This window comes from Barbatula barbatula (assembly GCF_947034865.1).
Source record: "Barbatula barbatula genome assembly, chromosome: 1".
In the NCBI taxonomy this organism is placed as follows: Eukaryota; Metazoa; Chordata; class Actinopteri; order Cypriniformes; family Nemacheilidae; genus Barbatula; species Barbatula barbatula.
The window spans coordinates 1,331,805-1,346,293 of NC_136766.1; positions in this window are offsets into that span (position 1 = coordinate 1,331,805).

The window sequence follows — 14,489 nt, forward strand, 5'->3', positions numbered from 1 at the left end:
AAAATTTAAGAACCCCAAAAGCAAAAGTGTTTCCACATCAAAAAGGAGACAACAACTAACCAGACTACCCGAGAGACATGCCTGTGATGACTGCGAAAAGTGGCAGTCAACTCTCTTTGCAGTTCTCTGGATGTTTTAATCTGACTAGACTGGTTAGCAGTTTCCTGGAGTATTTTATCCAAAATGTCATCGCTGTTCAACAACCAATAAAATGAGAATATAAAATATTTTTTGGGATGTAAAAATATTCAGCTGGCCAAATTACTTTGAAGATGCCTTGTACTAAGTTGATCATTTGAATTAGGTTGTAAAGGGGCTACTCTTTGAAAGGGAAGTAAGGGGATTTGTTTTTTAAACGGCAGCAATCATTTGTTGGTTAACACAATTAACAAATACACATTCAATTATTCTTGGAGTGAACTGTTGCGCAGCTGAATAAACACTGCAAAGCTCATTTACAACTTCCTGTGTGGTGGCCTTTGAGACATGTAGAGTTGCTTGGATGCAAAGTAACAGTGATGCTACTTTGTGTCTGATAAAATCCTTTACATCTTAAAAATCTGTGTCAGTATCTACTGTTGAACAATCCAGGCTGTATGAATCGGCTTCAGAGTCTGCACTTGGGGTTTGAATTACCAGGACTGCAAGTTTGATGCAAGTCTGCTTGAAAATATTCAAATGTGAAAATATTTTTATGAGCACAGAAAGTGCTGTATACACTTGTCTGGAAACTACAGTCTTGAAGGGAAACCTCATTGACTATTTTTATTTTTGACTATGTGTTTTCAGATGTACAAAATACTGTGAAACACTACAAGCCTGTGAAAAATTACACAGTTCAATCGAGCCCGCCTGGCCCACCCTTCTTGTGCTCTAAACAGTTATGTTTATGGCTTACCTTATTACGATTTAATCGTGGCTTTCGCCTGTCAGGATTTAAAAATAAAAATTATTATAAAATAATAAATAAAAATTATGTGCCCTTCAAACTACACTTTCCCCAAACACATTTCCTGGGCTCATCAGACGATACATGATTATCACAGTTTCACTTTGGCACAAATTATGAGCTCATGGTTTAGTGTAATAATGAGCAACCCAGTGTCTGTGTGATATATTAGACGTGTCTTCAAAAAATAATGAGCAAGACAGTAATCGTGAATTTGTGTGATAAATTAGACAGGTCTACAAATGAGGTTTTATTAACAAAGTTTGCGAGGAGCACGTGCAAATAATTACGCAGCGACCTGCCATTGGCAATCTTGCCACCCTTACATTTACATTTAGTCATTTAGCAGACTCTTTTATCCAAAGCGACTTACAGATGAGGAAACATTGGAAGCTATTATAACAACATAGGCAACAAAATACATAAGTGCATCAAACTAGTCCATTAAAGCCTAGCACAGTATACTCTCATGGTTCTCGAGTGGTGAGACAAGGACAGGACCCAGGTGCAGACAGCGGGTAAGGGGTTAACATATATTTAATAAATAATAAAACAAAGACCCACGTGGGGGTAAAAGAACAGAACATGACATGGGTACAATAACAAAACAGGACTAAAACTACCTACACTTAAACAAGACTAAAATAAACTATGAACATGAACATCAAAACTACACTAGACTAAACTAACAAGACACGTGAACTCACCACACAAACCACAATGAACCAGCACAAGACAGAAGACACAAGGGCATTAAATAAGGGAGCAAATCAAGAGGGAAACAGGTGAAGGGCATTAATCAATAACGAGGGTAACGAGAGGATGGGAACAAAGACGAGACAGGAGAGAGAGTATGGAAGGCCATAAGAACAATAATTGCCTCTCTCCACACAAAACATGAGGTTCTGTCATGATCCTGCCACTACACTAAGAGAAACATGACATGATGCAGCAGAATCATGACAGAAGCCTCTCCTTAAGGAGCAGCAACCTGATGCTCCTCAAGGCACAAACAAGACAAGGCAGACTGTGACAATGGCAACATAATACAACATGACAATACAATAAATCAAAACGGGCAAGCACAAGAGTCCAAGGGAAGGGGCACACAAGAGTCCAAAGGGAAGCCCAAACAAGGACAGACACAGACAGGATAGCCGGCAGACACAGACAGGATAGCCGGCAGACACAGACAGGATAGCCGGCAGACACAGACAGGATAGGATAGCCGGCAGACACGGAGAGGATGCACTGGGCTGGAACGGCCGCATGCACTGGGCTGAAATGCCCGGCTCCGCCGGGCGGGAATGCCCGGCTCCACCAGGTGGAAATGCCCGGCTGCACCGACCTGGAATGCCTGGCTGGGGATCCTTGGCGGCCACAGGATTCCGGCGGCTTCGACCCTGGAGGGAAGACCGGCGGTCTCAACCCTGGAAGGCAGTCCGGCGGTCTCGGCCTGAGCGGGAATCCGGCAGTCTCTACCCTGGTAGGGAGTCCGGCGGCCCTGACTCAGGAAGGGAGTCCAGCGTTCTTGGCCCTGGAAGGGAGTCCGGCAGCCTCTAAACCTGGAGGGGAACCCGGCGGCTTTGACCACTGCCGCATTGATCCCTCTGTCTGCTGGGTCCGATTATGGCTGGCTGGTTCATTCTGTCATGGTTCTCGAGTGGTGAGACAAGGACAGGACCCTGGTGCAGACAGCGGGTAAGGCGTTAACATATATTTAATAAATAATAAAACAAAGACCCATATGCGGGTAAAAGAACAGAACATGACATGGGTACAATAACAAAACAGGACTAAAACTACCTACACTTAAACAAGACTAAAATAAACTATGAACATGAGCATCAAAACTACACTAGACTAGACTAGACTAGACTAGACTAGACTAGACTAGACTAGACTAGACTAGACTAGACTAGACTAGACTAGACTAGACTAGACTAGACTAGACTAGACTAGACTAGACTAACAAGACACGTGAACTCACCACACAAACCACAATGAACCAGCACAAGACAGAAGACACAAGGGCATTAAATAAGGGAGCAAATCAAGAGGGAAACAGGTGAAGGGCATTAATCAATAATGAGGGTAACGAGAGGATGGGAACAAAGACGAGACAGGAGAGAGAGTATGGAAGGCCATAAGAACAATAATTGCCTCTCTCAACACAAAACATGAGGTTCTGTCATGATCCTGCCACTACACTAAGTGAAACATGACACGATGCAGCAGAATCATGACAGTATACAAAGCTAAGAATAGTGAGGTTAGTACGTTTTTTTTATTTTTAAAGAAGGAAAGGGAAGAGAATTAGGATAAATCAATCAGCGACGTGTTGACGGAAGAGATGCGTTTTTAGGTGTTTTTTACCAAATCAGAGTGAGCTCTTTAAATAGTGAAATCAGCTTACTTCCTTCACTCTACATTTTGCTGTATCCCACCTCCACCCCGACTCCTCACCATTATCCCTCTTTTCTACCTGAATGGAGCCCTCTAACTGGACAGCATGCCAAATACGCATTAGATGAACTTGTGAAAAGTATGTGTGGTGCACGTGCAGGTGCTAAAGTGCTCTAACTCATACATGAGGCCCATAGCCTATATTACACCAGAGAAATAATTGAAACCTATAACTAAATAAATGTATAATTTTGATTAAGAAAGCCCAATACTATATTAGAAAAACAACCATATACAGCACAGAGACAGCACTCATTAAGATAGTTAACGACATTCGCTTAGTACTGATTCAGGCAAATTATCCGTGCTGGTCCTACTCGACCTCAGTGCTGCATTTGACACGGTCGATCACAACATACTTATAGACAGGCTGGAAAACTGGGTGGGGCTTTCTGGGATAGTCCTAAAATGGTTCAGGTCATACCTAGAAGCAAGATGTTATTATGTGAGTATAGGTGACCATAAGTCTGAGTGGATATCCATGACATGCGGAGTCCCTCAAGGCTCAATTCTTGCACCTCTCCTATTCAACCTGTACATGCTCCCTATAAGCCAAATAATGAGAAATAACCAAATTGCTTTAAAGGTTAAAAATCAAGGCAGGAATCTCGGTGTGTCTCTAGATCCAGACCTTAGAGTCAAAGCAATAACTAAATCAGCATACTATCACCTGAAAAATATCGCAAGAATTAGATGCTTTGTTTCCAGTCAAGACTTAGAGAAACTAGTGCATGCTTTCATCACCAGCAGGGTGGATTATTGTAATGGACTCCTTACTGGCCGCCCCAAAAAGACCATAAGACAGATGCAGCTCATACAGAACGCTGCGGCAGAACCAGAAAATATGATCATATCACACCAGTCCTCAGGTTTTTACACTGGCTACCAGTTACATATAGGATAGATTTTAAAGTTTTATTACTGGTATATAAATCGTTCAATGGCCTAGGACCTCAATACATTGCAGATATGCTCATTGAATACAGACCCAAAAGAACACTCAGGTCATTAGGATCGCATCAGCTAGAAATACCAAGGGTTCTCTCCAAGCAAGGAGAGTCTGCATTTAGCTATTATGCGAGTCGCAGCTGGAACCAGCTTCCAGAAGAGATCAGATGTGCTGTTTTTTATTTCATTTTTTATTCTTAACTGGTTAATTTTTATTTTCTTATTTCTTCACTGTTTTATCAAATGGATATTTTTAATTTCTTCTATGTAAAGGACTATGAATTACCATTGTGTATGAAATGTGCTATATAAATAAACTTGCCTTGCCTCATCATTCACGCATAGGGAGTATAGTTCTCTCAAAAGAGCTCAAACATTGCATGTGCATTCAGTGAATGCTTATACAAAAATATGTATCAGCAAGCAATATAAAAATCCATTCACAATTCTGTAAATACTTCATAAAATGAGTATTTTTGTTTTAAACCCTCCAATATCCTGAGACTTGCGGTTTATCAGGTGAGCCACTCAGTTGGGGCTGAATCAAGGGCGTAGAGCAAAAATTAACAATTAACGCAAGAATATTATTTTACATAGTAATGCAAAACACATTACATACGGTCAGAAAAGCTCAATACAAGAAATAGAAACCGTCACAGTCAACTTCCCTAAAAATCTGTTCATTCATTTCTGTGCAACTCTGTCCAAGGATTATCTGAGCAAATTTTCATAACAATTAAAATAAATTTGTTGAAGTAGTAGAGAATTTTTTTTTCACATGCACTACAATAACTTCTGAAGCAAACGTTAGAAAATGATAAATGAGACTCGGATGGAATCGGCATAAACCAGGGAACATAAAGAGTGTCAGGAAATCACTTCCAGACAAAGCTTGGAGAATTATAAGGGATTTTATAAAATGCAATATATCTTACGATAGCTAGGTGGCACTTTCTTTGTGTCACAGGAACTTTCGGGACACTAACTCAATAATACTTACCGAATTAGGTGCCAATCACAGGGTTCAAGAGATATCGCGATTTTCAACAAATTTCTAAATGGCGGATGTGCAGAACATTCAATCACAACATAATCATACTCACCCGATCCGGCACGACTCGAGGAATCAGTAGAGACCAAGATGGCGATTTTAAAAGTTAAAAACGGTTTAAATTTGGGAATGCAATTGATAACAAAAGTTCAGGCCTAAAGACCTAAAAGCATGGTTAAATTAACTCACTTCAACACGTTACATTAATTAAAAACATGACATAATGCGTTTTGACATAATAAATCTCTTTCCACAGCATTCACTAGTTAATACTCATCTAGTCGTTTGTTCGTGTTAGCACATTGATAAATGTTAACAAATAGGACAGTTAATAATCCATTAAATAACTGCTGTAGTAGTATCTACAGGAGACTGACAGAAGCATCATTTTGCTTAAACATAATTTTTTAAAGGTAGTATAATAATGTGAGAGAACACAACCCTGCAGGACACCGGTGTTCATTGTTTAGGTGTTTGATGTGAATGTTTCCAGTCTCACAATCTACCGCCCGTCTGTCAGAAAGCTGCTAACCCACAAACAGACAGAAGAAGCCACAGAAAGCTGCAATGATGGTGTTGAAGAGTAGCTCAAGCCCACAGACTCGATTATTTTGCAGGTCGCGGCTTTATTGGCATTAAACATTTACAAGATTGACAACAGATTTGAAAAGCAACATACACATATGAGCAATATAGAAAATAAAGTGTGAATAAAACTGGGGCTACGGTTGCTACGGTTGTTCTACATGCTTTATGTCAGACACACATCTAACAACACAAATATATAGATGAGGACTATAATAATGACATTCAGCAGTGATGTGAACACTACGTCATTCACACCAGATCAATAATAGAGAAGAAATCAGTGAATAAAATCAATCAGCATTTGTGTATCCAGATTAAAGATGTTTCACACAAGAACCTGTAAATAAAACAAAGATTCAGTCAATTAGATGCATTTTTCTATATATTGTATTACAGCATATAATGGAGTCCAGTGCCCGGTTGCATCAAAGCCCTTAAGTGAGTGTTTAACATTTCCCCAAGGTGAGAGATTTCTTAAAGAGTGATGCAACAAAGCTCTTAACTGTCACATAAGTGTTTAGATTTAGCATTCCTCGATAGTTTCTGCGAGAAGCGGTTGACATGGTTACGCTATAAAACATTTGAATAGATTTAAACAGATCATAAATTAAACATTATAGTCAAAAAACCATTAAACGTTCTTAGATTTTGAGTTTACGTCAATCTTATGCTAATATGAATGATATACAGTTCTAATCTGATATACAGGTATTGATATTTTCTCAGATTCCAATTAGCTTAACAAAAAATGATACTGTAGTGTCAAAAGTGTCTCAGTGAATTGTCTTTAATGTTCTTTTTGTCTTTGAACCCTGAAGTTATCAAATTAAGCCCCGTTTATCATTTTAATTCACCTTTTCCCTTTACCTTTTATAATTCACTGTACTCTCTCTGACAAAAGTACAAAAGCTGTCACAGTGCCCAATATGGACTTACTGTTGCATGTATACGTTTGGTACCAAATATACTGTGCTTAAAAAAATGCCACCACCACAAAGTTTGTGCCAAAGCTGCACTGATATTTACTTGCAAGCAGGTATAACTGCAGGCCAGAGCGCTCCAAAATGGGTCTGTGCAGTCATCACTTCTTATATGCCATGTCTTACGCTGTGCAAGACTCCACAAAGTAGCACATTGCTTTACACTTCATTTACTGGTCAAAATAAAAGATTTACAGTTTTGAGATTGATTTGACACAACAGTCACGGGAGGAGCCAGGGATTTTTCATAGGGGTGGCCGGGTAGGGGCCAGCATTTACTTTGGGGTGGCACAAAACAATTCTTCATGAAACACACTTAATACAAGTTCATTTTCATTTTTAAATGTATAGCACACTCACGTTTTCCTTCCATTTTGATCACCTCTTGTTTAGGGGGTTGAGACCACTTCACTGTCACATTTTCAAATCCTCTGCTAGCCAGAATAGATCCCAACTGTTAACACAATGATAATGATGATAATAATAATAATAATGTTGTGTTTTACATAAACTTTTAACATTAAATACAATGAGGTGCCACTCCACTTTTCCAACTTTGTTCCAGCTGTGTTCTGCCCTGAAGCACAAGAAAAGCTCAACTAATAAATGAAAAAAATCTATTTTCAAAATGATAAACTTTATCAAAGTAATTTTAACATTTTAAACATTAAAACAGATTACCTAGAAGTGCTTTGTTTGATAAAAAAATGGTTAGAATCTTAATGCGTTTAAAAAAAGGAAATGCAGCACTTTTAGAAAACAATCTCCTACCCTGTTCTTCAGATGTATTTTATTGGTAATTCTTTGAAAAAAAGTTTGTTATTTGTTTCGGTTCTCACCTGTTGAAGGACGGTTTCTCTTTTTGTAAAGTCTGTCAAATCCTCTTTGGAGCTGAGCCATAACTTTAAAGCTGTTCTCTGTTTACAGATGTCTAAAACAAAAATGATGAGCACTTGTCCCTGTCTCTTGTTAACAAAAATATATTACGTAAAGACTTTATTATAAAGGGTATGGGCATGTCGTCACTTTACCACGTGAGCACAACCCCGTGGATGGATAAACACTCAGCAAAATGACTGCTAACAATATCAAAATCTCACAGTACGATATTTATTGCAATATTTTAAATGATAAATGATGACTTGGAAATGTGCCATAAGCATTCCCTTTTTTATTCTTGAATCACAACAGTTGCTTAGAGGTGCGAGTTATAGTATGAGATGGGGTGAAATGACATAAAAATCCCTTTTATAAATTTAAAAAAATGCACCAGATGAACCTTGACAAAGGTCATCTATTGTTTTTTTTTTAACATTCTCTATGTAAGGCCCAGAAGACCTATTGTTTTATACAGTCATGTGACCACAATAATATTGAGGCAATTTTGCTATTTCGATTTTGTCCTCTTTCAGGGACAGAGAGGTCTGAACATAAAATAACTCTCTTGGTCCACTTAAAGGGGTCTGAGTTTGTTTCTGCATTCCAGCCCGACAAATTTTCAATCCTAGGGCTGGGCTTTGGCACGGTTTTCAAGTCAAAGCTAAAATGAGATCCAGCCATCGGACCTTTTTCACGGTGACATGCTCAATGGCCATTGTCCCCACAACACCCCCGCATGGCAGTATTACTTTATTATCCAGATGCATACATTGGGGCATCAGGGCAGACTGGCCATCTGGCATTTTCCCGGTGGGCCGCTATCGTTTGGGGCCGGTATCGGAAGCATCGGCCGTTCAGACAAACGTATTATAAATGCGAATGCACACCACGCGAATATACAAAATATACTTAAATTTGCGCCTAAATTTGAGGCCCGTCCAGGGCTCTACACTTGTATATGACAGTCAGGTTTAAAATGTGAGATGCTGTAAGGATTTACGCAGCTCTCACTTCAATATTACAACATCCAGATCTGACATTGGCTTTATTGTTTATAATGTTGATAATAAATCAAGTAAACAGGCTTGATACCTCCATGCTGACTGCTAACTGAACCTAAAAACAAAGACGGACCCATTGTAGTGCATGTTGTCCAGTTTATTAGGCCTACTGATCCTGCTGATCACCATCACATATAAACATAGTTTTTTTTGTCGTTTCATGGTCAATGTCTGTCTTGTTTTAACTATTGTGTTTTGCCACCCAGGGGAGCGTGTCCAAGGGAGTGTCCCGACATGTTCACGTGACGTCAACATACCCTCTATAGGTTGGAAAGTGTACAACAGACATACTGTACCTTCAACGTAGACCTCCACCTCACACAGTGTAAGAATCTTTTCATTTCCAGGAAGGAACACATTCACATAACGTCCCACCATTCCACCACATGGGAAGGTCTGACCTAATGGAACACCAGGAATAACAGCACATCTAAAGACAGAGAGAGAGAGAGAGAGACGTAAAGGATGTTCATGTAATGATGAATCTTTCAAGATTGTTTTTCTCACAGGGGATTGTTGTTGCCGTTGTTCTCCAGAGAGTTTCCGATGTGAATCTCTGCTCCGCTTACTCGGTCTGAACTGCAGTTGTTTCTGTTTGTGATGACGACTCTGTCCACACAGTACACGTCACGCAGATCCAGTCTCCACCATGGGTTACTATTGCCAGGAGCGGTTTCAGCGCACCCCGTATTCTGCTGCAGGAGACCTCGATTACCATCGATTCCTCTGTCAGCAGACCAGTCTTCAAATGTTGAGGATTGTGTTGCCACTCCATCTAACGCCACATTTCCTAAAAAAGGAGAGAGACAATGAAACATCTGCAAGATGATTCTTTTGATGTTTGCTCCTCTGCAATGAATCTATAATGTTCTATAGAAGAAAGCACATAGAAGATATTTATCATTTATAATGTTAAGGTGCTGTTTTAACGGTGTGGCGACCGCTGCAGAATGTTCATGCAAAACAATAAACCACTCGGTCCATGTCCAGAATAAACATATTCACTGTTTCCAATAGGTACATTAGTGGTTCTGAAAACGAATAATAATAATAAGTGAAAGTACAATAAGGAACGAGAAACAGTAATGACTCAACATGAACAATAAACTGTTAGAAATTGGACCAGATAATAGAGATGATCACCGTAACTCCTGCCAAAAGCCTTGGTACATGTCTGAACACGAACGATTCATGACGGACAGGTAGTTTGGATTACTTGAACCAAGGAATGAAATTACAAGAAAAAGTCATTCACAGGTACTACAATATACTCAAACACAGCAGCATAAAATGTCCGGTAGAGGACGCCAATATCATTTAAATGTGGCCTTTTTGTTCATTATGTATGTAAAACGGCTCTTTCAAAAACGTTTATCAGATGTTTGTACACAGCAGATGTTTCTCCATATCTCTAGCAGACATTTTACAGACATACCAGTGCTGAATGAAAACCGAATACGTGAATAAAAACGTACCAAAACACACAGTGATCAGTGAAAACGCTGTTTCTGTAAAACATTATACGCCTGTCGTCAAACACTAGCTGCTGTCAAAAGAACGAGCCCTTATTCCACGGAGGAACTGAATAATCTAACATAAAGCATTTTCTCCCACATGGAAGCCCATTGTAAGAAAACAGCTTAATGAAATACGTGATATTAAATCTAGAAATTTACTACAAATAATTCAAGCAGGCTATGAACAGTAGGAATATAGTAGGAATGCAACTAAATAAGTGTCAGGTCAAGCATTTTCCCAAAGAAAACTATTATAAGAAAATGACTTAACGTGGCTCAATGCAGACTCACAAACTGAGAACGAGGACGTTTGATATAAGTAATTAAAAGATTTATTAGTAGCTCAGGGGTAAGAGCATTGCCTTAACTACGCAAGGTTGTGGCTTGGACCCCAGGGGATTGCACATACCTATGTATGTGATAATGCAATGTAAATCCCTTTGGATAAAAGCCTGGTGATGAGAAATTAATAATCTGTTATAACCTGAGATTATTAACTTCATGAAATGAAATAAGGGCTCATTCTTTTGACAGCAGTTAGTGTTTATTACATGCGAGCTTTGACAGAAATGTGTTTTCCCCTAACCGTTATTGAGCTGTTTTCATGCTTAACGCTAGAATGTCCCCCGATATTGATTGTACTTTATCATTTATTGTTGAGTGACCTGTACTGGTGACATGAAGCAATGAGTGGGTGACTGGTCTTTAACCTCTGAAGCACTGTTTCCCCTCCAGCCAGAAACTAAATGCATGCTGAGATGACACAGAGTGGGTTACTTTTGTGCGTGAACTTCTGCCTGAGCTTTTAAAAATATGACATTACACATTAGCTTGATGTGCTAAACAAGTGTCATCTACCTGCTATGAACCCATAGACTTCAATCTCTTTGACGGTCACGATGTTATCTCCAGGAATATGAATGTGAACATAACGTCCCTTCATTCCACCACAATAGAAGGTCTCAGTGGCGCTGGCTGGAATCGTGGAAATGACAGCACATCTACAGAAGATAAGAGAGATCTGATGTTGTTATTTGTTTCTATTTATTCTGAATCATGAGACAATGATCATAAGTCAAGGAAAAGCCTCACATGGGGTTGCTATAGTAGTCTTGAGAAGCGTTTCCAACACGAATCACAGCCCCATTTATCCGATAAGAATAATAATAACTGTCTTTATTAGTGATGAGCACTCTGTTGACCTTGTACACATTTAACAGGTCAACTCTCCACCACGGGTCAGTCTGTCCGCTTGTATGGCAATACGAATCGAGCAGACCATCAACAGCATACACTGAGAACTTTGTGTCGAAAGTTGATGACTGACTGCTAACGCCCAATCGTGCGGCGTTCTCTGACAATGTTTCGGGAATAAAACACTAGTTATCTAATACAGAAACCAGACAATACTTCAAAATGCATTTTATTACTGTGTTCAATGTGTTTAAGTTTCTTACCTTCTGTTCCCTTTGCCATCTCCTGAACTGATAAAAAGTCACAACACATCAATATTTTACTAAATAATACAAAAGTTAACAGACAACATAACAACATCCATCGTGGAAACGTCAAAATAGAAATAATATGATAATAAATAGTGTATTTTTAAACAAAGAGCGATGTTGTACAATATGAGCTGCAAGACAATACATGAAACATTGATGTTGTGATTTACCCAATAAAACCAGCAGACACCCGTAAAGCTTCTCCATGTCTGATTCAAGCTGCGTCTGTCTGTCTGTCTGTCTTTAACAATCAATACCGTGACTTATAGCAGTTTGATGACCCGCCCTGTCTCTCCTCCTCTTTGTTTACGTCACTCTCACCAGTCTCTCCTCCTCTTTGTTTACGTCACTCTCACCTGTCTCTCCTCCTCTTTGTTTACGTCACTCTCACCTGTCTCTCCTCCTCTTTGTTTACACCACTCTCACCTGTCTCTCCTCCTCTTTGTTTACACCACTCTCACCTGTCTCTCCTCCTATTTGTTTACGTCACTCTCACCTGTCTCTCCACCTCTTTGTTTACGTCACTCTCACCTGTCTCTCCTCCTCTTTGTTTACGTCACTCTCACCTGTCTCTCCTCCTCTTTGTTTACGTCACTCTCACCTGTCTCTCCTCCTCTTTGTTTACACCACTCTCACCTGTCTCTCCTCCTATTTGTTTACGTCACTCTCACCTGTCTTTCCTCCTCTTTGTTTACGTCACTCTCACCTGTCTTTCCTCCTCTTTGTTTACACCACTCTCACCTGTCTCTCCTCCTCTTTGTTTACGTCACTCTCACCTGTCTTTCCTCCTCTTTGTTTACGTCACTCTCACCTGTCTTTCCTCCTCTTTGTTTATGTCACTCTCACCGGTCTCTCCTCCTCTTTGTTTACACCACTCTTACCTGTATCACCTCCTATTTGTTTACACCACTCTCACCAGTCTCACCTCCTATTTGTTTACGTCACTCTCACCTGTCTCTCCTCCTCTTTGTTTACGTCACTCTCACCTGTCTGTCCTCCTATTTGTTTACGTCACTCTCACCTGTCTCTCCACCTCTTTGTTTACGTCACTCTCACCTGTCTCTCCTCCTCTTTGTTTACGTCACTCTCACCTGTCTCTCCTCCTCTTTGTTTACACCACTCTCACCTGTCTCTCCTCCTATTTGTTTACGTCACTCTCACCTGTCTTTCCTCCTCTTTGTTTACGTCACTCTCACCTGTCTTTCCTCCTCTTTGTTTACACCACTCTCACCTGTCTCTCCTCCTCTTTGTTTACGTCACTCTCACCTGTCTTTCCTCCTCTTTGTTTACGTCACTCTCACCTGTCTTTCCTCCTCTTTGTTTATGTCACTCTCACCGGTCTCTCCTCCTCTTTGTTTACACCACTCTTACCTGTATCACCTCCTATTTGTTTACGTCACTCTCACCAGTCTCACCTTCTATTTGTTTAAACCTCTCTCACCAGTCTCACCTCCTATTTGTTTACGTCACTCTCACCTGTCTCTCCTCCTCTTTGTTTACGTCACTCTCACCTGTCTTACCTCCTATTTGTTTCCGTTACTCTCACCTCCTCTTTGTTTACGTCACTCTCACCTGTCTCTCCTCCTATTTGTTTACGTCACTCTCACCTGTCTCACCTCCTCTTTGTTTACGTCACTCTCACCTGTCTCTCCTCCTCTTTGTTTACGTCACTCTCACCTGTCTTACCTCCTATTTGTTTCCGTCACTCTCACCTCCTCTTTGTTTACGTCACTCTCACCTGTCTCTCCTCCTATTTGTTTACGTCACTCTCACCTGTCTCACCTCCTATTTGTTTACGTCACTCTCACCTCCTCTTTGTTTAGGTCACTCTCACCTGTCTCTCCTCCTATTTGTTTACTTCACTCTCACCTGTCTCTCCTCCTATTTGTTTAGGTCACTCTCACCTGTCTCTCCTCCTCTTTGTTTACACCACTCTCACCTGTCTCTCCTCCTCTTTGTTTACGTCACTCTCACCTGTCTCTCCTCCTCTTTGTTTACGTCACCCTCACCTGTCTCACCTCCTATTTGTTTACGTCACTCTCACCTGTCTCACCTCCTATTTGTTTACGTCACTCTCACCTCCTCTTTGTTTAGGTCACTCTCACCTGTCTCTCCTCCTCTTTGTTTACGTCACTCTCACCAGTCTTTCCTCCTCTTTGTTTACGTCACTCTCACCTGTTTCTCCTCCTCTTTGTTTACATCACTCTCAACTGTCTCTCCTCCTATTTGTTTATGTCACTCTCACCTGTCTTTCCTCCTATTTGTTCATGTCACTCTGACCTGTCTCTCTGTAACCGGTAGAGTCTGAGCTAGCAACAAACATATTACAACTACTTTGATAATCACTGTGACAAATCACCTGGCGGTTATAGTGTCCAGGAGATGAGGTTCAGGTGCGGGTGTAATCATAGGATGGTCAGGTGCAAGTCCGTATTGATAAAAGTCAGATGAATGGGAACGGGTGAAACGGGATGAAGGCGCTGATGCAGGGGCGTGGCTGGCTTGTTTCACCTTGGTATATCTAACTGACTTGATCCTAGTAATC